This window comes from Pipistrellus kuhlii, unplaced genomic scaffold (assembly GCF_014108245.1).
Source record: "Pipistrellus kuhlii isolate mPipKuh1 unplaced genomic scaffold, mPipKuh1.p scaffold_m20_p_13, whole genome shotgun sequence".
Taxonomy (NCBI): domain Eukaryota; kingdom Metazoa; phylum Chordata; class Mammalia; order Chiroptera; family Vespertilionidae; genus Pipistrellus; species Pipistrellus kuhlii.
In genome coordinates, this window is record NW_023425438.1 from 31,867,488 (window position 1) to 31,892,875 (window position 25,388).

At 38.4% G+C, this 25,388-nt stretch overlaps 1 protein-coding gene across 1 annotated transcript in view; it reads right to left on the bottom strand.

The window, feature by feature from the left end:
* Positions 1 to 25,388, bottom strand: part of LOC123652225 (general transcription factor II-I repeat domain-containing protein 2-like) — a 35,747-nt gene that overhangs the window by 7,302 nt on the left and 3,057 nt on the right. The gene's annotated exons all lie outside the window — the stretch shown is intronic.

Genomic DNA, 25,388 nt, shown 5'->3' on the forward strand with positions numbered 1-25,388 from the left:
AGCCACTTTTGTGAAGGATTCGTGTGTCCATTTAAATCAGAGCTTATTCTGTGGGCATGCCATTCCAACATCCTCCAGGGTCCACGCAGTCTTGGCCTGATGCACTGCAGCCAAGCTGGGATAATTCTCTTCTCTGAGTGCGTGCATTCTCGGGCACACACAACTCCTGAGTGTCTGAACCTCTGCCAAGGAACAAGAGGAAAGTCTGCTGGGAGATTACGTACATCTGAAAGCTGATCAGTTTTACCTGCAGTCCAACTCCACCATTTCTCAGTCATCCTGACAGCCAATAAGTGGAAAATAAACATTCCTCTAGCTATGGCACGTGGGTTCAAGTTGAAGGCTATGATTAGTAGCATCGAATGCATACCTCAATGAACTCCAACAAACAACACTGAAATGGAATTGAGGCTGCATGATTTGCTCAACATTCTCAATCCAAGTCTCGGAACATCAGGAAGCACAGCCGACGGTGCTGATGTCCACACAGAACAGTGACTGATGTTCCCGACCAAAAGGGGGAGAGATCAGCTTGCAACAAGAGGACCCATGAGGCAAAGACAAAAAAGACTGTCTTGAATTCCTTACAATTAAACCTAGCTTGATAGGAAAAGCAAATTCTAGGAGTCCTGGCTGTGTTACTGAATTAAATACTAATCTTTTCTGTGCCTCAGTTCTCTTATCTATGAAATGGAAGTATTACTATCTGCTGTGCTTAGTTCAGTGTTGTGGAGATAAAAACTAGACAACTAGAGTGAAAAGTGTTCCAAGAGCATGACCAATGGGTAATCCAGTCATGCCAAAACCTTATTACTATTTCTTATTTCATTTACAGTCAGCACACTCTTACAACGATTTAATAACAACAAAGGAAGTTACAAATGGTTTTATTTTCCACTTGTGCTCTTACTCAAGCCACTTTTCATTTTGTTCCCCTTCCAGAAAATAAGAATATGGGAAACAGCTTCTATAGTAAGGTTCCTAAGTCTCAAGTAACTAAGCACTACATAAAGTTTTAAATTAAAAAGTTTCCTTCTCATAATTTTCACTGCCTTAGCCAGGTCACTCACTGACTATGAGGGGGGAAATGCACTAGAAGCACTTAAGTTTCCACCTCAACTGTAACACAATCAAAGGAACCACAGGAGAAAAGGTTCGGCATTTTCAACACTTCTCAACATCCCTTATACCTCTAAACCAGAAGCTAACAAGGCTAATTTAACACTTTTTAAATAACAGAGGTATAGAAAAGTATATAAATACAAATGGACAGAGTCATGTATTATAGAACATACTAGAGACCCAGTGCATGAAATTCATGTGTTGGGGGGGGGGGGTAGTTTGTCCCTCAGCCCAGCCTGCACGCTCTCCAATCTGCCCATTTAGGCCTGAGCCACCAAGCTGTCAGACACCCGTCTCACAATCCAGGACTCCTGGCTCTCAACTGCTTGCCTGCCTGCCTGCCTGACCAATCCCTAATTGCTTCTGCCTTCCAGCCTGATCACCCCCTAATCACTCCCCTGCCAGCCTGATCGATGCCTAACTGCTCCCCTGCCATCCCAATTGCCCCTAACTGCCCTCCCCTGCCAGCCTGATTGCCCCTACCTTCCCCTGCAAGCCTGGTCACCCCCAACTGCCCTCCCCTGGGAATCTCTAGATCCATTCAGAGGGTCCACAAAGTTGAAACTATTTTTCATAATAGTTTTAAGATGTGATTTGCCGTTTTCACTGTTGAAAAACAGTGAAACATTTGGGTGAGTTCAAGATGACATGATAAAGGCAGAAGCATCAACTTTATTAACAGTCACTGAATTCCTCACTGCCACACTCTGAAGAAAATATGCCAGGTTCATGCTAAAATGTTTTTATTGAAGCAGTAAAAATATTAATTTTATTAAATCTCTTCTTTAGGATGTACAAATTGCCAGTTATAAAAACAGTCTTGGAGATATAAAATACAGCATAGAGAATATAGTCAATAATACTACAATAATTATGTGTGGTCTCTGTTGGGTACTAGACTTATCAGGGTGATCACTTTGTAAGTTACATCCACGTATAATCCCTATGTTGTATAATCACTGTGTTTACATTTTTTTAAAATCTCTGCTCTTGACTAGACACCTTTTCAATATTCTGTGTGACAAAAAAGGCAAGTCACATAAAGCACTTCTGCCGCACACACAGTACAAAGGTTGCCTGGAAAAAGGCACTTGGGCAATTGTTTGTCTTTGAGCTGGATGACCACAGCTGCTTTTTTCTGAAGGAGTGACAGTCAGACAGACTATGGTTATTCATACTTGAGTAGCTGAGAGATAAGTCAGCCAATCACTTCAAGAAAAACAACTGAGGGTTTGGGTGCCAGTGGAAAAATTAGGGCTTTCAAGTGAAAATGACAATTTTGGAAAACTTGTATCTGCCACTCCGTGCTTGACAGCTTCCCAATACTTGAACACTTTTCTGATGAGGTTGGTAGTGAAGTTAAGGGATGTGACAGTTTAATATTGTATAATGAAATGAGTAAACCAGTATTTTGCAAATTATCAATGTATGATATTACAAAATCATGCGTGAGTAAAAATCTACTCAACATGTAATGTAAACTAAAAGATTTTAACGTTAACAAAATAATTAAGTTTATTGATATGGTTTCAGATTTCACATTGCCACCCACCTTTAAGAAATTACCATTTGTAGTTTTAGTTGAGTATCAAAGAAAAGTATCTGCAATTATTTGAGAAAGTTATTAAAATACTCTTCCTTCTTCCAACTACATATCGGTGTGAGGTCACATTTTCTTTGTATACTTCAACCAAAAACAACATACCACAACAGATGAACACAAAAGTAGATAGGACTGAGACTCCAGCCATCTTCTACAAAGGTTGAGATTAAATAGACTCTCAAACTCTAAAACAATGCCACTCTTCCCACTAGTTAGTTATTTTTCATAAAAAATTAACACATAATGGGCTTTCCATAAAAAAATATTTTAAAATTTCTATATTTTTAATATGGTAGCTATCTATAGATATGATCCACATAAACAAAAGTTCTTTTAGGTCAATAATTTCTACAAGTTTACAGTGAGATCAAAAGGTTTGAGGAACTGCTTCCCTAAGGTATAAATCTAGTAGTGAAACTACTGGATGAAAAGTATTTGTCTTCGGCATCACTAGATACTGCCAAACTTTTTCCTGCCGTAGTTGTACACACTCACACCAATAATTAGTTATATATTCTGAATAAGTCCTTTGTCTGTTATATGTGTTCTAAATATTTTTTCAATATATTTTTAAAATTTATTATTTTTTTGGTCCTCACCCGAGAATATGGTTTTATTGGTTTGAGAGAGAAGAAGAGAGCGAAACCTCAATGTGAGAGAGAAGCACTGACATTAATCGGTTGCCTCTTGTATTCACCCGGCCGGGGATCGAACCTGCAACCCAGGTGTGTGCCCTGACCAGTGGTCAAACCTGCAACCCTTTCCCAATCTATTTACTCCAATCTTTTTAATGAATAGAAGTTCATCAAGAGTAGTCAAATGTATCAATCATGTCCTTTATGGTCAGTACTTCTGTGTCTCATTTATGAACTCTCTTCAAATTCCTAACTCTATATTCTCCAATCCTCCCAAACATTTTATTATTAATGGATAATGATCTCTAGTTGGAGAAATATTGTGCTAGACATTAAAAGTAACAGGTAATTAAGTTCATGTGTAAATACGTATTTGGGCATGGAGATCACTTTTCACGGTGAGATCCACAGCACTGCGGGCTATCCGTTATTTAGGATATCTGTAGGCTTCTGTTTGCAGTAAGGAACACAACCACTCTTGTCTGAGTCTTCATATGTCTCATTCAGGAGTCATTCTGTATTGCTATTGAGTTTCTATCCGAATCTCTCGATTCAGCTTAAGAAATAGAAGGTGTGGATTCAGATATTTCAATAGAAGATCAAAAACAAGAGGCCTTACTTCTTCTATGGACTCTTGGATACATAAAGCCATCAACCATCTCTTTACAATGTTACAATGAACAGCTTTCTTTAAGATATATATTATATTGATTTTTTACAGAGAGGAAGAGAGAGGGATAGAGAGTTAGAAACATCGATGAGAGAGAATCATCAATCAGCTGCCTCTTGCATACCCCCTACTGGGGACATGCCCGCAACCAAGGTACATGCCCTTGACCGGAATCAAACCCGGGACCTTTCAGTCCGCAGACCGACGCTCTATCCACTGAGCCAAACCGGTTTTGGCAATGAACAGCTTTCTTAAAAACAACAATGTTTTTAAGAAAGCTGTATTGATGTTTTGTTTTAAGACAGAACTGAAAGCACTCTGGGAAATTTTCTAGGTCTACAGAACTTCAGTATGTATTTCTCAGCAAAAGTTATCGATAAGTCCAAATCAGAGTGTAATGTGGCTAAATGCACTGGTTTTCCTTACTTTCCTTTATTCACCCCTATATACTCCTCAGTAGGAAAAGCGCTGTCCTATCCACCATGGGAACTAGAAAAGGCATTGCTGTCACATATTTGTCACCAGTATCTTTTCTAGAATGTAAGTTATTTCTTCAGCAAGACTAAATAAATATCCATGCCCAAATACATATTTACACATGAACTTAACTACCTGCTACTTTTAATGTCTAGCATAATATTTCTCCAACTAGAGATCATTATCCATTAATGATCATGAAATCAATTAGGTGAATAATACTTAGTATTCTTAAAATATGAACTACAAAGGAATGTAATCCTATATAATAAAAGGGTAATATGCAAATTGTCTCCTAGACTGGGAGTTCTACCAGAGTTGGAACCAGAGGGTCCCAGGTTCAGTTCTGGTCAAGGGCATGTATCTTGGTTGCAGGCACATCCCCAGTAGGGAGTGTGCAGGAGGCAGTTGATCAATGTTTCTCTCTCATTGATGTTTCTAACTCTCTATCCCTCTCCCTTTCTCTCTGTAAAAATTTAATAAAATATATATTTTTTTAAAAAGAAAGAAAGAAAGAAAGAGCACACTGGTCTGAGTCTGGGGAAATGGGACCTTGTCCCTGCATTGACTAGAGTTTCACTTTCCTTATGAAGGGCTTTCCTCTATCTTTAAAAAGTAAAAACTGTATATGAAAACTGAATGATCCTTAAGATTCACTGTGTGCTGCCATTTTGATTCTAAGTAAGAAATAACAAGGCTCCTATTTTTTATTGGTTTACCAATGTTAAAGTCAATCAAGAAGTTGCCCTTTGGTGATCTATACGTTCCTGCTGTGAGCAACGTGACTGGTCACCAAGCTGGCTCTGCTGACTGCGGCTTTCTGTGCAGCTGTGAAGCAAGAGGCACACAAGACCGTAACGCTGGATGCTCCTGGCCCAGTGAAGGGGGCAGGGGAGCAGAAGTCCAAAGACAAGGACTCCAGTCTCGGCTCTGCTGCTTACTAGCTGTGTGTCCTGCATCAGACACTCTCAGAATTCTGTGTTCCCATATACGAAGGGGAAGGGCAATACCTCACATGGCGGCTGCAGCTGTGGGTTTTAAATAAAATAATGGTCCTGTGAAAGCTTACACCCTGCAAGGCACTAGCCATACAAGCCCCGGGAGGCATGGCTGTTTGCAACACAAAGCCAAAAAAAAAAATGGTGTTGTTCAACAAACTCTGCAGAGTTCAAATAAAAAGCAAACGCTTGAATGAAGGGTGAAAATGAAAATCCTACTTGGTTTTCCGTTCAAATGATACCCACCATGGGACAGACAGTGCGGTAATTGCTTAAGAGTTAAAATCTAAGCCCCGCTCGGCGTTTCCACTGGTCCACCACTGACTTCAGTTATCTGACATCTGTCCTCTGCCCCCACTACGACTTGTTTACAATAACGGCCAGCCTCTCCCGGTGATGAGAAACTCCACTGCTGACTGCTGTTACGTGACAAACTGGGACACAGGTTGTTGTTGTTTTAACTTACAGCAGGGCTGGGCAGACCCCTGCGGCCATTCCTGTCAGACGTGGGTGTGGGCTTCCCCCACGGGCAGTGCCGGGGAAGCCCCCCACTGGTGTGCACCCTGCACCGGCCACTCCCTGGCTGCAAAGGCGCTCTGCTCCCACCGCAGACCCAGACAGTGAGACTTGCCTGCACAGCAGAAGCCAGAGGCTGGAAGGGTAAGCTGCTACTGGCTCCCTGTTCTCCGTCACTCAGAAAGCGAAGGATGGTGAGAAGGCCGTGACTCGTTTTCTTTGTGGAAGCAGATTTTATGTACTAATCTCTATGGTGATTTTAAAAACCACAAGTATTGTCTTTTAAAGGCAAAAGCATTTTATGCCAATTAAGGAAATAAAATACAAAAGAAACAGCTCTTTTGGTTCATTGGAAGTTATGCAGTAGAATACGTTTCCTTCACCCCAAATGAGCTTCTTTCCTTGGTTGTAATTTGGTCAACTACTGTATGATGCTCGTTTGCTGAAGTTGCTAATATAGCTAACTTCTGAGGCTCACAGCTTCACTTGTTTTTGAATGCCCACTCTATACCAAAGTGCAGTGTAAGAAAGCAATTTATTATATGTGCCCTTTTTAATATTTAGGGCTTTAACATGTTTTCTGTCAAGGGTAAGCTAAAAACCAAACTATGTGAATTTCCTAAACATACAGCTCAAAATCAGGGGGGCTAGCTCAGGTGGGTAATTTACTGTGGGTAGTCCACACAACTCTAAATGCTTCCCACCGATTCTTTTTTTTTTTTTTTTTTTTGATTTTTTACAGAGAGGAAGGGAGAGAGATAGAGTAGCTAGAAATGTCGATGAGAGAGAAACATCGACCAGCTGCCTCCTGCACACCCCCAACTGGAGGTGTGCCCTCAACCCAGGTACATGCCCCTGACCGGAATCGAACCTGGGACCCTTTAGTCCGCAGACTGAGGCTCCACCACTGAGCCAAACTGGTTTCAGCCCTTCCCACCTATTCTTAATGTCACACGGGAAAACCAGCTTGGAGTCACAAACAGAAAACCACATTACCTACAACCTGCAGTATTCCCAAACCATCTAAGCAACTATAAGTCGTAGAAAGTAATTGTTCCTTTCCATTTGTTATAACTGCCCGAAAACAAGCAAGAAGTAGGCAAGTGAGAAAGAGAACTATTTTATATAACCAGTTATACTTTATCAAGTGGCTCAACTCTTCCCCAAGAAAATTCTGATTTCTAACTAACAGAACATCCTTTCTTTTGTGTTGGTTTTGTCTCTTCCAGTTAACACAAAACAATTACGATCATTTGGCCTCTCAATGTTATGTAGCTTTCAGAATATGAAAGAACAGGATCATCATGTTAATAAATCCTTCCCATTGAGCTTTTGAGTATAGACTTACGCTAGATTTTTCAAAAGGCCTCTCTGAGACAAGGGAGTGGGTGACCTTGTCGTCTAAGAGTTCCCAAATGCAAAAAGATTGTATCTGATTTTAATGCACAGATGTCTTGACTGAAAAAGAAATTCATAAATCATCATCCCACACACTTTAGGTGGGAGAGGAAGTAACAGAATTGAACAATTAACAACTTACTGAAGAAATTATTTAATATAAAGAGAAGAGATACAAAAGAGTGTTTAGAAGGCCTGAATTTCAGTCATTTCTCCACTTATGCTAACTTTTTAATTCTCTGGACTCATGTTAGCTCATTTCTATTAGGAATAGCGACAGTTCTTCTGCTCGTTACACATATTTCTTGCTGGGGATTATATGTGAAAAGTCAATTTTTATTTTTAAATGGGGGGAGGGGGGGAGTTACCCCAGTATTCCTGACATGAACGGATTTCTCTGCATTGCATTTATTCAAGTGTGGCTAAAGATGATCAAAGCCCATAGCAGGCCTTCGGCTGTTCTGCAAGAATCTCTGAAGTGGGTCTGCTATCACTGCTGCCTGGGGTGACGTCAGGCTGTTGTTTACAGAGGAAGAAAGGCTGCCAATTTCCACCGAGCAGAAGACCGCAGTGGCCAGCCTCCTCTGGCTGTGAGGGAGCAAGAATGGACTCTTTATGTGTGGCATGTGTGTACATGCAACGGTTCACGTGCAGGGGCAGCCAAACCAGAAAACTGCTTTGTGTGCACGCACCAGCCCACACTTTGGGGCTTCCGTTTTCACTAAGAAGACTAATGAAAACTGATCAAAATGCAACTTTCACTTTGGTTACTCTGAAGGAAAAAGTAAAAAAAAAAAAAAAAAAAAAAAAAAAAAATGCCACTCGGAAACTTCATCCTCGATTGGAGGTTTGAAAGCATTTTAAAAGCAGAACAGTCCATTCCTCTAGTTTTTACAGGCTCCTCCTCAAGTTTTACAAACATTCACTCACAAAAGGAATTATGGAAGATATACTTCAAAGCACAAAATAAATTCAGCCTGCAGCAGCCAAGTTTTACAGGAACAACCTCATTTTCAGAGTGGTTGGAGTTGCTTCCTCCTATAAGTTCAGGAAGTACTCACTCAAGTTTTAACATACTCTCACTGAATCCACTTCGGGGAGTTATTTTGTTAAGTTTATGACTATAAAGGGGGGGAAAAAATCTGGCTTATTAACATATGCCCATTCATGAAATTTCCTGGCAGAAAGCAACCTTATATTAAATCAAATTTAGAAGGGCAAAAAGAAAATAGGGGCTGCATTCACTATACTCTTTCTTCAGCTATCCATCACCTTCTGGGACAGCAGTCAAATCAGGAATAATATGGGAACAGATCATGTTTATAACTGGCACTGAAACTTTACTTCAGACAATAAATCTAGTGTAAACCATACCTTTGGAACACTGAAGAAGAGACATGGGAAATATTTTTGGTACCTAGAAATGCATTTTCTTCAGTCCTGTTGTAAGTATATCTGAAAAGGGAGAAACTGAGGCCCAGAAATAAGGTGAAGCTGAGGAAGACCCCTCAGTCCTGTTTTTGGCTCTGTGGCTGATTACAATATAATCCTAGGTCAAATATTTACCCAAAATGTGCCTTATTCTTTCGTATCAGAGAAATGGGGATGTCAATAGCAAATATTATTTTTCAATTTTTAGGAGAACATAGGAAACAAAGATAGTAAGTGAAAAATCTTTAGGCAACATTACATTACATGTACATTACAGGAATTAGAAAATAATAGACACATGGGCTGGGAATCCAGCCCAATATTGGCCAACTCCTTTGAGAGCTGGGGAGGAAAACGTGCTAAACAAGTAGGAAGTGTTATTAACACTTCCTTCATTTTATAGTGAGACATAACAGTAGCATGAAAAACATGGCACCAGTTCAACTTTTGCAGGGCCAGTTCTAGCTAGTAACATTGGCCACATCTTCTTAAACATATTAAGAAACTTTTTTAAAAAATATGTTTTTATTGATTTTTAGAGAGAGAGGAAGAGATAGAAACATTGATGAGAGAGAAACATCATCAATTGGCTGTCCTATGTGCCCCCTACTGGGGACCAAGCCTAAAACCTGGAATCAACTAATGAATAATCTCTTGGTTCATGAGTCGATGTTCAACAGCTGAGCCACACCAGCCAGGCCTAAATTAACCCCAACAGGAAATGTTCCCATATTGCTCTTATAATAAAGTACCGCAAAAAAACAAAACCAAAAATCCATCACCTTGACCTAGCTGGATTGGCTCCGTGGATAGGGCGTCAGCCTGCAGACTGAAGGGTCCCAGGTTCGATTTCAGTCAAGGGCACATGCCCAGGTTGCAGGCTCCATCCCCAGTGGGTGGTGTGTAGGAGGCAGCCAATCAATGATTCTCTCATCATTGACGTTTCTATCTCTCCCTCTCCCTTCCTGAAATCAATTAAATAAATAAATACATACACAAAAATAAATAAAAACATCTTGAACAATCTTAAAAAAAAAAAAATCTATCACCTCTGCCAAAACCGATCTGGCTCAGTGGATAGAGCCTGTGGACTGAAGGGTCCCAAATTCGATTCCGGTCAAGGGCATGTACCTTGGTTGTGGGCACATTCCCAGTAGGAAGTGTGCAGGAGGCAGCTGATGGATGTTTCTCTCTCATTGATGTTTCTCACTCTCTATCCCTCTCCCTTCCTCTCTGTAAAAAAACAGTTATATTGAATATATTAAAATCCATCACCTCTGTCAACTCGTGCACTTACCACTTAGTAGTCACTGTTAGTAATAACATACAACATGAGTTACAGTGGAACTCGACAACGGTACTATCCCGGTAGCATGTAGCACAGGGTTTTATGACTAAGTTAGGACAAAATGAACTGCATCACTGTCAAGAGTCCATGACTTGGTCCCCAATCAAACTAAATTTACGGCTAATTACTGACAAATTTTCTGACAATCAAAATTTTCTACCATAATGCAATTCTAATAATACACTCAAACTTCCCTTTGTTTTTGCCCAACTGTAATTTTTTAAAACTATTTCTCAAAACTCAAGTTGACCAGAAAGTATCCCCAAATGCTTCAACTCAGTCACACAGCATAGTTAAAGATGCACACATTGAGTGGCACAATGCTTACTATGACAAAATGGGACTCCTTGCCCTAAAATTTCCCCATATTTAGGTCTTTCAGAAAATCATCCTCCGAGTATAATTGCTTTTCCAAATAATTTTTTAAAAGCTTCTGTAAACATATTATTGTTTGTTGGTTGTGCGGCAATTTTCAGTCAAAATAAGAGCTCCTTATGGAAAATGAAAACAACAAATGACCTGGGACAAAAACAATTTGCCCTTAGAATCCATTCCACACAAGTTTAGATCCCGCCCATAAGAAGCTCCAAGACCGAACATAGGAGCGATAAAATCGAGGAAGAAGACAAAGCTCGAGCAATTAATATCGTTACAGTATTAAGTCCTGGGTAACGAGAGGCAGATAATGTACTGCTCTTCAGCCTACTCACTTGGACTTTTGTTCCATTCTCTCAAGCAGACTAAAAATTAAGGGTTCTACTGTAACATTTCTCAGTAGAAAGGTAAAAAAGAATCTGAGTCTGTCTGGACTGCTTAGCCTTGATGGGTTTTTCACCTAACTGATGGAGTGTCTGAGGACAGAAATACATTTCCGATTCAACTGCTAATCCCAGCAATCAGTTTGACCAACTGTATAGCCATGAACAAATATTTCCGATGCATGACTGTTCACATCATGGCAAAGCCAGCCTTATTCTAGTTAGGAAATTAAATTTTAGTTTGAGCTTTTGAATCTTGATCTTTGTTTTCTTTTCATTTCTTTTTTTAACATTGGGTAGTGGAAATAAAAATAAAATCTGGTAGTAGATGGGAAACAACAGCCATTTCACTTTTCACTGCAGCCTCTGAGCCATTAGTAGCAAACCTTAGCTAAACAGTAAAAGCATTTGTTACAGAGCAAAGGGAAGCTTGTCCACAAAATTTCTCTGTGAGATTCTAAAATTAAAAATTTGCTCAGATAATATGTCACCATTTTAAAGGTGACCAATAGCACTTCAAGAAAACACAACACAAATTTCAAACTTTTCCCCAAAAAACTAGCATTTTTCACTATAGCCAGGGTGTCCCTCCTCTGGCTTCTTTAATAAAACTATTATTTACTTTAGAGTTCTGCTTTCATTGTGCTGCTTTATAATTTTAACTTTTACAGAACCTTCATTTGAGATGTATAAGACACATCAACACACACTTAAATAGTTCCTTTAAAAAGCCTCCCTCGTGCCAGCAGAAGCATGAAGTATGGATGGAACCATAGAAAACCTATGTATTTTCAGTATTCACAGAGCTTAATCGATCAATAGATGCCTGTCAACACTAAATACAAATATTTAACGACAAAGTAAAAAAAAAACCTGTAACTGAAAAGATACAAGCCAAGGCTCAGTGTCTTCCAAGTCAACACAGACTCCAGACTTCTCAGCCTTCTATTCCCTTGCAGGAGGTTGGTAGGAATAAAATATTCTACTTAAGGGGTCAGGGAAGCTCGATTGCTCTTCTTCAAGAGTGATCCTGTTGTTCTGATGGAGGATTTTTGTTGTTGTTGTTGTTAATGTGAAGATCTTCCCATGTGATAGTGACAATTTTGCAGGTGTTTCAGGAGCACTTTAGAAATCCCACAGGGAAGAAAAAAAGACAATCCTTCTCTACATATTTTGACAAGGGCATGCCTGAACAAAGACCCTAGAGTGTTCACACATCCTGGAAAACACGTCTTTGGAAGATTACTTTCTCGTGGTACGTGAGAGAGGGTTCAAGACCATAAAATAAAAAAATTAAAAAAATACTGGCTGGTAAAATACACACAATTCTTTTTAGAAAGCCAGTTCTGGAGAAACCAGGGCAGTTAAACTACCATAGAAGCTCAGATTTCCCCAAAGTATCAAAAGGCTGATGCAGCCCTAACCGGTTTGGCTCAGTGGATAGAGCGTCAGCCTGGGACTGAAGGGTCCCAGGTTCGATTCTGGTCAAGGGCATGGTTGCGAGCACATCCCCAGTAGGGGGAGTGTAGGAGGCAGCTGATCGATGTTTCTCTCTCATCTCTCTCATCAATGTTTCTTTTTTTTCTTTTTCTTTTTTTAATTCTTTATAGACTTTTATATATATATATATTTTTTTTTTAAATATATTTTATGGATTTTTTTACAGAGAGAAAGGGAGAGGGATAGAGAGCCAGAAACATCAATGAGAGAGAGACATCGATCAGCTGCCTCCTGAACACCCCCCACTGGGGATGTGCCCGCAGCCAATGTACATGCCCTTGACCAGAATCGAACCTGGGACCTTTCAGTCCGCAGACTGATGCTCTATCCACTGAGCCAAACCGGTTTCGGCTATATATATTTTTTATTGATTTTTTACAGAGAGGAAGGGAGAGAGATAGAGAGCTAGAAACGTCGATGAGAGAGAAACATCGACCAGCTGCCTCTTGCACACCCCCTACCGGGGATGTGCCTGCAACCAATGTACATGCCCTTGACCGGAATCGAACCTGGACCCTTCAGTCGCAGACCGACGCTCTATCCAAGAAAAAAAAGAAACATCGATGAGAGAGATGAGAGAGAAACCGGTTTCGGCTCAAAGATGTTTCTAACTCTCCCTCTCCCTTCCTCTCTGTAAAAAAATCAATAATTATATATATATATATATATATATATATATATATATATATATATATATATTTTTTTTTTTTTTTTTTTTTTTAAAGCCCTGTGCATCCTGGACAACTAAGATACTACACTTCAAATGGAGCATCTTATTCTGCTATTTTCCATAGGGCACGATGCAATTTTCTTTTAATAAAAGGAGAACAATCTATTTTGACACTGGATTTTACGGAGAGTTAAATATATTTTTGTTCCCATGTGATCTGGAGTGTGATAAATATGTATACACTGTTGACAGTTTTCCTTCGGTGGCTTTGGAATAATATAAAGTGAAGTTGAAATACATCAGAAATAATAAGATGGGTCAAGATACGTTAGTGGACAATATATGACCAGTTGCAAAGTACACATAAAACGCTATGCCCTAGATTAGGGGTGTCGAACTCAATCAGAGAAGGGGCCAAAATCTAAAATCCAGCCTAAATCGCGGGCCGAATGGTTTACTGAACAGTCATAAACTGTCATTGTGATGGAAACGCAGCGGAGTGCAGTGATGACAGCGCGGTTCGGGCCACATTGCAAGGCCTGGTGGGACGGATTTGGCCCGCGGGCCTTGTGTTTGACACATGTGCCCTAGATACTGAGGTGAGAGGACAGGAAGAAGACCAGTTAAGGAAAAGTCACATATATGCTTACTAGTATGGTGTGTGGCAGTGTCAAAGGAGGACAAAATTTTCTATAAGATGGAAAGGAAAAAAGAAAAAAACAGAAATTAGCATTTATTAAATTATCAGCTGTGTGTTTGTTGCTTTACCTATAGTGTATCAGTTAAAAATCATGGAGGTAGATAATCACTGTTCCCATTTTACAGCAAAGAAAAGTGGGCTTCGAGAGGAATAATGAACAGTTAGTGGTAATGTCCATTCCTACCTTCCTCTCCCTAAGTTAACCTCATTCCCAGGTTACAGGTCCACATCGGGGCAGAGCTGTCAGATCAGACAGAAAGATTGAGGGCCCACCCTGTGGAGAGATTTCCGACTTCCCCTGACTACCATGTTATATGAGTGTGAAGCAGCTTGAGGAAGGAGCCAGAACAGCAGGTGGAAACCACCAAGGAGTCTGGCACAGCAGAAAGATTCCAAGAACCTGAGCCACAGGTGTGACCAACCTTGAACCCTGCCCTACCTCTGCACTTGTGAAATGACAAACTTCCTGATGATTCCAGCAGGCTTGAGGGTGGTTTCTGAAAATACTCCGATAAAGGAATGCAACTTCTCCAAGGTCACCCACAGTAAGTGGCAGAGCAAGTATATGAACAATGTTTTGCTCGAAACGGAGCTTTTTCCAGTAAACCACGCTGTGGCATGAACTTTGATGAATGTTTTTCTCAAACCATCATGCCATGTTAGCGCTAGAAAGGATCTTTCCTCATCATAATAACAAAATGCATTTCTGCCTCATAAAAATGAAGTAGTGGCCTTTGCAAACACAGAGAAGAAGCACAATTTTAGCAAGACTCCCAGAATTTTATATTCTGCAGAACTTCTCACTTCACATGCATTTGATTTTTAGTAGAATATGAATTCACATCCTTTAAAATGGAATAGAGCTCTTGAAAAGTATTCCAAGTTATTATTAATTGTTTTAGAAGGGATAATGGTATTGTGGTTACATAGGAGAATGTCCTTATTCTCAGGAGATGCAGAGTGAAGTATTTAATGGTAAAATTTATGATATATGAAACTTATTTTCACAGGATACAAAAAATAAGTATGAGAGAAAGAGAGGAAGAGAGTCATAAAGCAAATACAGCAAAGGGTTAGCAATTACTAAATTTAAGTATGGGGAATATGGGTGTTTGTTGAATTATTCTTTCAAGTTTCCTAAATGTCCAAAAAGTTTTATAATAGGGATTTTGGGAATGATGGGATATGGTGTGGGACACAGCACTACCGAGTATAATGTGGCTATCCATTAGAATAACTTGGGCATTTTGAAAAATATGGAAGCCAGGGTCTCACCCCAAGTTTTGGCCAGGGCACAGGTGATTCTAATGTACTGATTACACTGGTATAGTAGAACTTGAATTTTATTTTTATTTATTTATTTATTTTTAAATATATTTTATTGATTTTTCACAGAGAGGAAGGGAGAAGGATAAAGAGTTAGCCTCTTGCACACCCCCTACTGGGGATGTGCCCGCAACCAAGGTACATGCCCTTGACCAGAATCGAACCTGGGACCTTTCAGTCCACAGGCCGACGCTCTACCCACTGAGCCAAACCGGTTTCGGCAGAACTTGAATTTTAAAGTCACAACTCATTAATACTCTGATAGTCCATCCCAACTCCATAAAGACAAACCTGAAAATTTTGGTAGACTATATTTTATTTGTGAAAATTTGCCAGTGTTTTAAACTTAAAGTAAGGATTAATTCCAACAATAAAGAAACTTCCCTGAAACATACATTGGGTGACACAGGAAATATTCCATTAATATTAGCCATCACTTTAACAAACCTATTTAAGTTTCCTGGTGCTATGCTCAAGACCACGAGGGCAAGAAAAAGAGAGCAGACTTAATTTTTTCCCTAAACAAATCTATTCATAGAGTCTATGTTCCAACATGCCAAAATTTAAATTAAAGAAATGCAAAAAAAGGAACAATATTTAAGGAAAAGCATTAAGCCACTTAAGCTCTCTTTTAAAAACAAAAGTCTTACTAAATCGAGCTCTTTATCCCATGCCAAAGATGAGTCATAATCTGTTAAACTATAAGGAAAGGAAGATTCCTTGAAAAACACACAACTCTAATTCTCCAAATTCAAATTTGTGCAAATTACTTAAAGATACTCCAGTGAGCCGTACATACAGAAAAAAGCTCTCTAAGGCCCTATATCTAAATTTCAGCTCACGCACAGGCCTCCTCAGTTCTATTTGTTTTTCTTAAAATATGTGTGTCTGGGGTATGGGGTAGAGGTGAATAAAGAGTAGATGAAATAGAGAAATAAAAATAAATGACAAACTTTAAAAATATAATTCTTATAATAGAGATTTCATCTTGAAAATATACTTTACACCCATGTGGCTTTAAAAAAGTTTTGATATATAATAAATGCATATATTTAAAATGTATAATTTGCTAAGTTTTGTCATTCGTATGTATACACTTTTGAAACCAACACAGCAATTAAGATAATTAATATAACTATCCTAGGTGAACTTTTTTTCTTAAATCCTCACCTGAGCATATGTTTATTGATTTTAGAGAGAGAGGAAGGGAGAAAGAAATAACAATATCGATTGGTGGCCTCCTGTAAGTGCCCCAACCAGGGATCAAGCCTGAAACCTTTTAGTGTAAGAGACAATGCTCAAATCAACTGAGCCACCTGGCCAGGGTGCCTAGATGACAGCTGTGTCACATCATAGATACAGTTTTGGGGGGGGGGGAGAGATTCTTGATAGACATTGTTACATTAAAAAAACAAAACAAACAACAAAAAACAGCAAAAAAAAGTCTCCACAGAAGTGTCCTAATACTTTTAACAACCGTTAAAATAAACATTGAAGCTTTGGCTCCCCCCCACCCCCCCACTAATTAAAATTTAAGAGACAAGGATATATTGTGTTATTTTATCTTAGAATTAGGTCCAAATAAACAAATAAAGGCACTCTAAAAACAAAGGCAATCAATATTTTCAAACATCCAGGAAAATAAAAATAGGAGCCACAGTCACACTGCATTATGTTTGAGAACTTTTAAACACACACATTAGGGATTTGGCTATTCCAAAGCAAAATAATTTAGAAAGAGTATACCTACAGATTATGGTAACATACAGACTTCCTAAATTTGTAATATTGAGCCTGTAGCCCTCCCATTTCCCAGGCAGGTAGGGCTACCCCAGGCAAAACTGAAGAGAAATAAAAAATTGTGTCTCTTCAGTAATTGTAGAAGGCTCCATCTCCACTTCTCTCCTCCCCTTTCATGTCTCTTCCATTTAGGGCCCCCACCGATGTCCCAGGCTTCCCAGAGTTGTGAAGTGACTCCTGTCCTCAGAATCTCACCCATGTCGAAGGTATGTCTATATACCGTGTTCTCAGGTGCCGAGTTTCTGCTTAGGTAGCTAGCTAGGGAATGTAACAAATGGCTAAGATGTGTGTTCCATTCCCTTCCCCTCCTCTTCCTAGCTGAGCAGTGTTAGTAGCTAAAAGAGGGACTGCTCTACCCTGAGGGGCCTAAGGTACAGGAATACCTGCTAAGCATCTTCGCCCTTACTGACAAGGAAGGATGGATTTACAGGAAGGTCACCCAGGATCCCCAGAGAGCAAGTCCAAGACAAGTTTACTATAGCGGCCCACACTAGACTTCCCACCATTCTAAATCCCATACTGCTTAATACAAGAGATTTCCTTTTCACATGGAGATCTCTTGTCTCCCCAAATGGAATGTGAACGCCATGTTTTATTAGTCTGTGATAGCCCCAAGGACTTAGGACATGTATTAAATATTCATTAATAAAAATAAAATAAGTAACGAAAATCATTGTATCATTTAATATTAATGCTATTTGACTACAAAATACTTTATTTTAATATATGAGGTAGAAATGTATGAGTTTTGTCTGTTCAGAAAATTACATAGCGTGCCGAAGCCGGTTTGGCTCAGTGGTAGAGCGTCGGTCTGCGTACTGAAAGGTCCCAGGTTCGATTCTGGTCAAGGGCATGTACGTTGGTTGCGGCACATCCCTGGCAGGGGGTGTGCAAGAGGCAGCTGGTCGATGTTTCTCTTTCATTGACGTTTCTAGCTCTCTCTCTCTCTCCCTTTCTCTCTGTTAAAAATCAATAAAATATATTTAAAAAAAAAAAAAAGAAAAAAGAAAATTACATAGCGTTACAATCATAGAAACAAAAGATTAGTTCTTTCTGTACACTGGACAAAAACAAAGTTAAGATGTTCTTGTTAATTGTGCAATATAGCTGAGATGACTACATTTCCATTGTGCAATTTTCAGTGTTACACTTTTCCCCCCAGACTTCGTTATAGAGAAAACAAAGCAAAGGGAGAAAACAACTTGAAAGTATAAAGAAAACCTAGTAAATAGTTCAGATCATGTCCACTGCCAGGTTTCCCAGGGCTCACCAATGAGGATAATTTCAGATTTCTGCTGGAAACATCCATTTACATTACCAGTTTTCAATATTTCATCTCCAACTCAAATGAAAATTGTCCACTCAAATGGAGTTTTGTTTCAAGATTGAGGATTCCTTTAAACCAAGTCAAAGGGCATAAGTTCCATGTAAAGAAACCTTACTTTTCTCCAGATCGTTATTATTATATACAATGTTTAGGTATGACTAATCCAAATAGAAGATAATAAGTTCTATACACACAAAATTGTTTGAATGTAATTTCTACTAGAAAGGGAGTATTTGTCTCTTTTCTCCACTGCTCTATGTATGTGCCTAATATGTAAGAGTAGCTGGCACATAAGTGCTCAATACATTTCTGCTGGATTGACGGACGGACGGACGGACGGAAGGAAGGAAGGAAGTCAAGAATGGGACATAGGTGTGCAAAAAAAGACCACGTTTCTTCCATAAGGCACAGATTTTATAAAGTACAATTTCTGGGAAATCTCTTACTTAATCAACTCCAAAACATAGTTTATCTAATCTTATATCTGAATTGTTTAAATAAAAAGTAACAGTGGACTGTTTTCTAAATCAAAAGGAGGATTCATTTTGTTTACTCAAATGGAAAGTTTTTCTACTACTGAAGTCTGAATAATATCAGGTATTTTGAGTAACTATACAATATTCTCTCCAAGTCAGTGGTTTTGGTCCTTAGGAAAACATTTTACTCAAAAGATTTTTTATGTAAACTTTTTTTTGGTTTAATGATACATATGCATTTACATACCCTTTGATTTCCTGGGTCAAAAGACCCCTTAAACATCAAAACAAAAGTTAACTCAAAGGGATACATTTTATGTGAGCGGAAGCCGTGGGAGGACAATAAAGCTGATGGCTACTTCACCAGGAGCCATTAATCACTGAACAATGGTGAGCCCCAGAGAAGCTCGCAGTGGACTTGGTCTGGTGTTCAGTCGGTTTCGAGGAGAGCAAAACACAACAAAGGAGCTGTGCTCCTTGTGCCTGATGCGGTTTCCCAGGCCAGCCGCCGCCCACGTGGTCAGGTGGCGATGGTCACTGCTGAAACAGCCCGCAGGGCTCACCGGGGCTCTGGGCGTGCAGCAAAACAAAGGGAGGATGTCTGAGATGTTTCAAAGTCACATGGACAGAAAAATTTCTGCGGGTATCCCCCCGTAACATAAACATGTCACAGTTTCCTCTTTTCCCACCTCACTGAAGCTAAAGCTTGGTTTTAGATTTACAAAAATGGCCCCTTACGTTCTGTGTAGATTAGATTGGTTTGGGAGCTCATCTTTTGAGGTGAGCTAAAGCAAATTTTCTACATAGAAGGACCCTGCATCAGCCTCATAAAAGCAGACTGAAATAAATGAGAACTACTAACTTCATAGCATATACAGGGGCAGAGGCAAAAGACAGCTAAAGGAAAAAACCTACTGTGATCAAGGAAAAAGAATACCAATGTGAAGAGAAGACAGAGCAAAATAAGAAAGATGCTGCATAAAAAAACTAAAAAAAAAAAAGCATGTGGAAATATTAAGAAAACTGAAAAACAATGGTAGAACAAAGGAAAGAGGGCGGTGAAAAACGGAAAAATTACATAAAAAGTGAGCTGTTTGGGTCATTTTATTTACTATGGAAAAGAAAACATTCAATATATCAAAGAGTCATACATACCACCGCACAAAACATTATAAACATCAATGTGGACTTTAAGTTCAAAAGAGGAGAAGAAATCTATCATTCTAAGTTTCTGTTAGTTGAATGTTGAACAATAAGAGGGAAAGGACACTATATTTTTTAAGTTGCTTTTTGCTAAGCAACTTCGTATTAGAGGAGAATTGCTCACTATACTCAATATTAGTTGAAATAAATATTTCTTTGTATGCCCACGTGTTTTGATAGGCCTTATTCTGAGTATACTAGAATTCAGTTCCATTTTAAAAAGTAACATCATGAGGCCGTGACAACTCTTCTGCTAATAACCAGAAAAAGGTAAAGCTGAATTAAAAGAAATGTACCTAACGTGCTAACTGTGGGCTTTTGACTTTTAAAGTCTGCTCACTCACTTTTAAGGACAAGCGAAGACTAGTTTCTTAATACACGGCCTTTCCAGACATAGCTTCGCTCAAATTTTCAAATAAATTAAATGAAATCCTACAACCCGCTATATTCTAATGTGTACACATTTCACTGCATTCCGGGCTCAAAAATAAATGAGTGCAGCTAAAGAATCATTTGGAAATTTAGAAGTAAATAAAAAACTAATTTTTCTTTGAATATACTTCTAACAAAGTCTAATGTGTCTGAACATTTTTCCTGCAATGTGCAAGTTTTACAAGCTTTAACTTAATAAAATATATTACCTCTTATACATAAAAATTTGTTCTTACATCAACCCCTGCTATAACCCAGGATGTACCAAAACTCAGCATTATAATTTTATATATATATATATATATATATATATATATATATATATATATTTAATTGATTTCAGAGTAACAGGGAGAGGGAGAGGGAGAGGGAGAAGGGGAAGGAGAGGGAGAAGGGGAGGGAGAGAGAGAGGGAGAGGGGGGGGAGAGAGAGAGAGAAAGAGAGAGGGAGAGAGAGAGAGGCATCAATGATGAGCCCTAGCCCTTTGGCTCGGTGTATATAATAGCATCAGCTCTCGAACTGTAGGGTCCCAAGTTCGATTTTGGTCAAGAGCACATACCTTGGTTGCAGGCTCAACCCCTGGCCCTGGTTAGGGCACATGTGGAAGGCAACCTATCGATGTGTCTTTTCACATCGATGTTTCTCTATATATATCTCTCCCTCCCTTCCACTCTAAAAATTAATGGAAAGACTTCCTTGGGTGAGGATTTATAAAAAAGAAAGAAGCCTCAATAATGAGAGAGAATCACTGATCAGCTGCCTCCTGTATGCTCTTTATTGGGGACTGAGCCCACAACCCAGGCATGTGCCCTGACAGGGGATTGAGCCGCGTCTTCCTGATCTATAGGTGGATGCTCAACCACTGAGCCATGCTACCCGGCTCAGTGTTATCATTTTAAATCCCATTCAATTAAACCAAAGTTTCTTACCTTTTTAATTAATATTTTCACATTCTTATGAACACATCAATTAAAAATCTCTTCAAATATAAAGTTAAAAGAAAAAATGCCCTTCAGACAAAAAATCCAAAAGGCCACAATTTTTTAAATGACGATAAACATCCATTTCTAAATGCTAATGTTTACTTTATATTTGCTTGCATTTTTGTCCTCCAATCCTTTCAAAAGTACTTACAACGTACCTCTACAACATCCTCTGTGAATGAGGGTAGGGTAACTGCCTTCCCTCTCCCCCCTGAAAGATGGATAAGAACTCCAAGAGCCATGGAGGTTAAGTGTAAAGCTCAAGGTCACCTGCCAATAAGTAGCACTGCTCGGTCTAAATCCATGGAGCTTAATTTTAAGTTTATGTCAATAGAGAATATATATATATATTATTTTACTCTATTTTTTATCACTGACAGATACAGCAGGTCCTCGAACAATGTAGTTTCATTCATCATTGTTTCATCTTAATGTAGGAAATTAACTCTTATTTTATATCTATTAGCCTATGGTAAATTTTACATTCATTTCATTTTATGTTGTCTTGCTTAAAGTCACAGAACCTATTGATGACGTTAAGTCTTAGTATACAGTTATTCATTTTCCTAATGTTAGAAGATAGCACGGAAATCACAAGTCTTAAAGTTTTTATCTACCTCATTCTTCTCTTCTTTCCAAAGAATTTTTTATCAAAAACGTTGCTTTTTTATTTTTTAAATATATTTTATTGATTTTTTACAGAGAGAAAGGGAGAGGGAGAGTTAGTTAGAAATATCAATGAGAGAGAAACTGAGAAACATCAATGAGCTGCCGCCAATACACCCGCTACTGGGGGGATGTGCCCACAACCAAGGTACATGCCTTGACCGGAATCAAACACGGGACCCTTCAGTCCACAGGTCAACGCGCTATCCACTGAGCCAAACTGGTTAGCGCAGAAACAATGCTTTAAAAAAAAAATGGATACATTATATAGGACTATAAAATACTAATACTCACATGTCTTCACAAAAAAGTTAAATAAAAGGAAGAGATAAGAAAGAGATGTGAGCTATAGAAACAGTCATGCTAAAATGTGCTAAGTGAAAAATAAGTGACCTTCCATCTTGCAGACCAGACACTTGTATACTTTCTAAGTGCCTATAAATTCATTTTTTTAAATTTCATTTTTAGACTGGCTGCTTTAAAAGTATATAAACAACAAAGGGCAAGTTTTCTAAATTAATTGTTTTAGCCAATAAAAATGCAATATATTCAGCTAAAATCGGTAGCTGGTGATTAGGTAAAACAAAGGATTATATATACAAATTATCCACATTGTAGTATATGGTATACATATTTGAAAAGTTTTAACAATGTTAGGGAACACTAACACTTCTCAGTCAATCAGTATCCAGATTTCATTACTGAAGATATCTCTTTTTATACAAGATATTTTTGCATTTTATAATTTCAGGGGCATAATAAATTAAACTGGATCTTATTGACAAATAAAACAGAGTGATTCTATAAATGAAGCAGGTGCTAGGCCTCATCAATTTTATTTAAAATATATATATATATATTCCCTAATTGTATAATGCCTATTAAGTTTGTGAAGTTTAAAGTGCTTTACTTACTAATTACATATACCTCTTTTATGAGTCCTATTACACTATTTACTACAGCTATTTCTAAAGTTAATTATTTATTAAGATTATGCAAGAGAGTTTCATTCTTGAATGGGAAGAGAAACAAAGCTTTGGTCCTTAAGGAAATGATGCCATTTTATTTTCACAGAGTTAGCTTAATAAATTCTCTTTATTATTATTAATTCTGAAGCTGATAATAACATCACATCATTTGGGACATGCAAAAATCTAATTTGTATAATTCACATTTATAGTAACATCCAACTTAGTAACAGGAAATTTGGGAGTCAGAACATCTTACAATAATAAATGGATGTGTAAGGTATCAAAGGATGATATTTGATATGTACTTTTCTGACTATTTTAAGTTTAATCTTTAAAATGAAAAAATAGTTTCTTTTTTCTAAATATATTTTATTGATTTTTTTACAGAGAGGAAGAGAGAGGAACAGAGAGCCAGAAACATCGATGAGAGAGAATCATCGATCAGCTGCCTCTTGCACACCCCCTACTGGGAATGTGCCCGCAACCAAGGTACATGCCCTTGACCGGAATCGAACCCAGGACCCTTCAGTCCGCAGACCAACGCTCTATCCACTGAGCCAAACCGGTTTCAGCAAAAATGAAAAATAGTTTCTTAATAAAGTATGTTTTGCTGTAATTCCCCTCATTTGTTCTCTACTTACAAAAATAATAATTGAGACCATAAAAATTAAATTTAACAATATAAATACTAGCGTTCTCCACAATGTTACTTACATGTCATTCACCTAACTCAGTGGTGGGCAAGCTCACTAGTCAACAAGAGCCAAATATCAACAGTACAACGATTGAAATTTCTTTTGAGAGCCAAATTTTTTAAACTTAAACTTCTTCTAAAGCCATTTCTTCAAAACAGACTTGCCCAGGCCGCACGTGGCTCAAAAGCCGCAGTTTGCGGACCATGGACCTAACTCACAAATATAACTTTGGAATAACATTATTTAATTCATTCCACAACATTCATTAAGCTTCTTTATGTACCAGGCACCCTGGTAGATACTGGAAATTAAATTATTAATGAAACACACACACACACACACACACACACACACACACAGAGGCCCACTGAATAAAATTTGTGCAAGGGGCTCAGCCCTCACAGCTGCGGTGGCTTGCCTTGGCCCTCACAACTCCAGCTTCGACCAGAAGGACGTCCAAAAGGTCGATTAGCTGTCTGGTCTAATTAATATATTACGTTTTTATTATTATAAACATATATATATTTTTTTATTGATTTCAGAGAGGAAGGGAGAGGGAGAGAGAGATAAAAATATCAATGACGAAAGAGGATCATTGATTGATTGCCTTCAGCATGCTCCTTACTAGGGATGGAGCCCACAACCCAGGCATGTGCGCTGACACGGAATCGAACAGTGACCTCCTGGTTCATAGGTCAAAGTTCAACCACTGAGCCATACCGCCAGCTGGGCTGAAACACTTTTCTTACCCTCAAAGAGCTTTCTCGTTGGTAAAGGAGAAAATCATAGATAACAGCAAATGGGTGATAGTAAATACTATAGTAGAAGTATATATATATATATATATATATATATATATATATATATATATCCTCTTATGCAAGTTTAAATGAAAGAGTGATCAACTCAGCTCATCAAATAACTAAATTTCATAAAGATATATATAAATGCTAGTTTAAAATATAAATCTCAAAGAATATCATACATATTGATAATAATTCTGCTTATTTTGACAGCAACAATTCTTTACAAAAAATTTACTCATGTTTCAAGACATACCAGGAAGATAACAAGGAATTATACTTGAAAAGATGTTTCAAATGCTAGTTAAGATTTTTACAAAGATGTACTACTGGTAAATATTAGTTAAAATCTTTGCATGGCCCTGGCCAAGCAACACAATTGGTTAGAGCAGTGGTCAGCAAACTGTGGCTCTTGAGCCACATGCAGCTCTTTGCCCCCTTGAATGTAGCTCTTCCACAAAATACCATGTACAGGCACACACGTACAGTGCGATTGAAACTTTGTGCCCACGTGCAGAAGTCAGTTTTCGGCTCTCAAAAGAAATTTCCATTGTTGTACTGTTGATATTTGGCTCTGTTGACTAATGAGTTTGCCGACCACTGGGTTAGAGCGTTATCTGGACATACCAAGGTTGATAGTTCAATCCGAAGCACTTACAAGTGGAGGGGGCATAATTTATGGTGACAGTGGATGGTGTGACTTTTGGTGGCGGGCAGACAGTGCAATATACAGATCTTGTGTCATAGAAATGTACACTTGAAACCTATATGATCCTATTAACCAGTCACCCCAATAAATTTAATAAAAATTTAAAAAATGAATGCATAAATTAGTGGAATAACAACGTGATGTTCTCTCTCTCTCTCTCTCTCTCTCTCT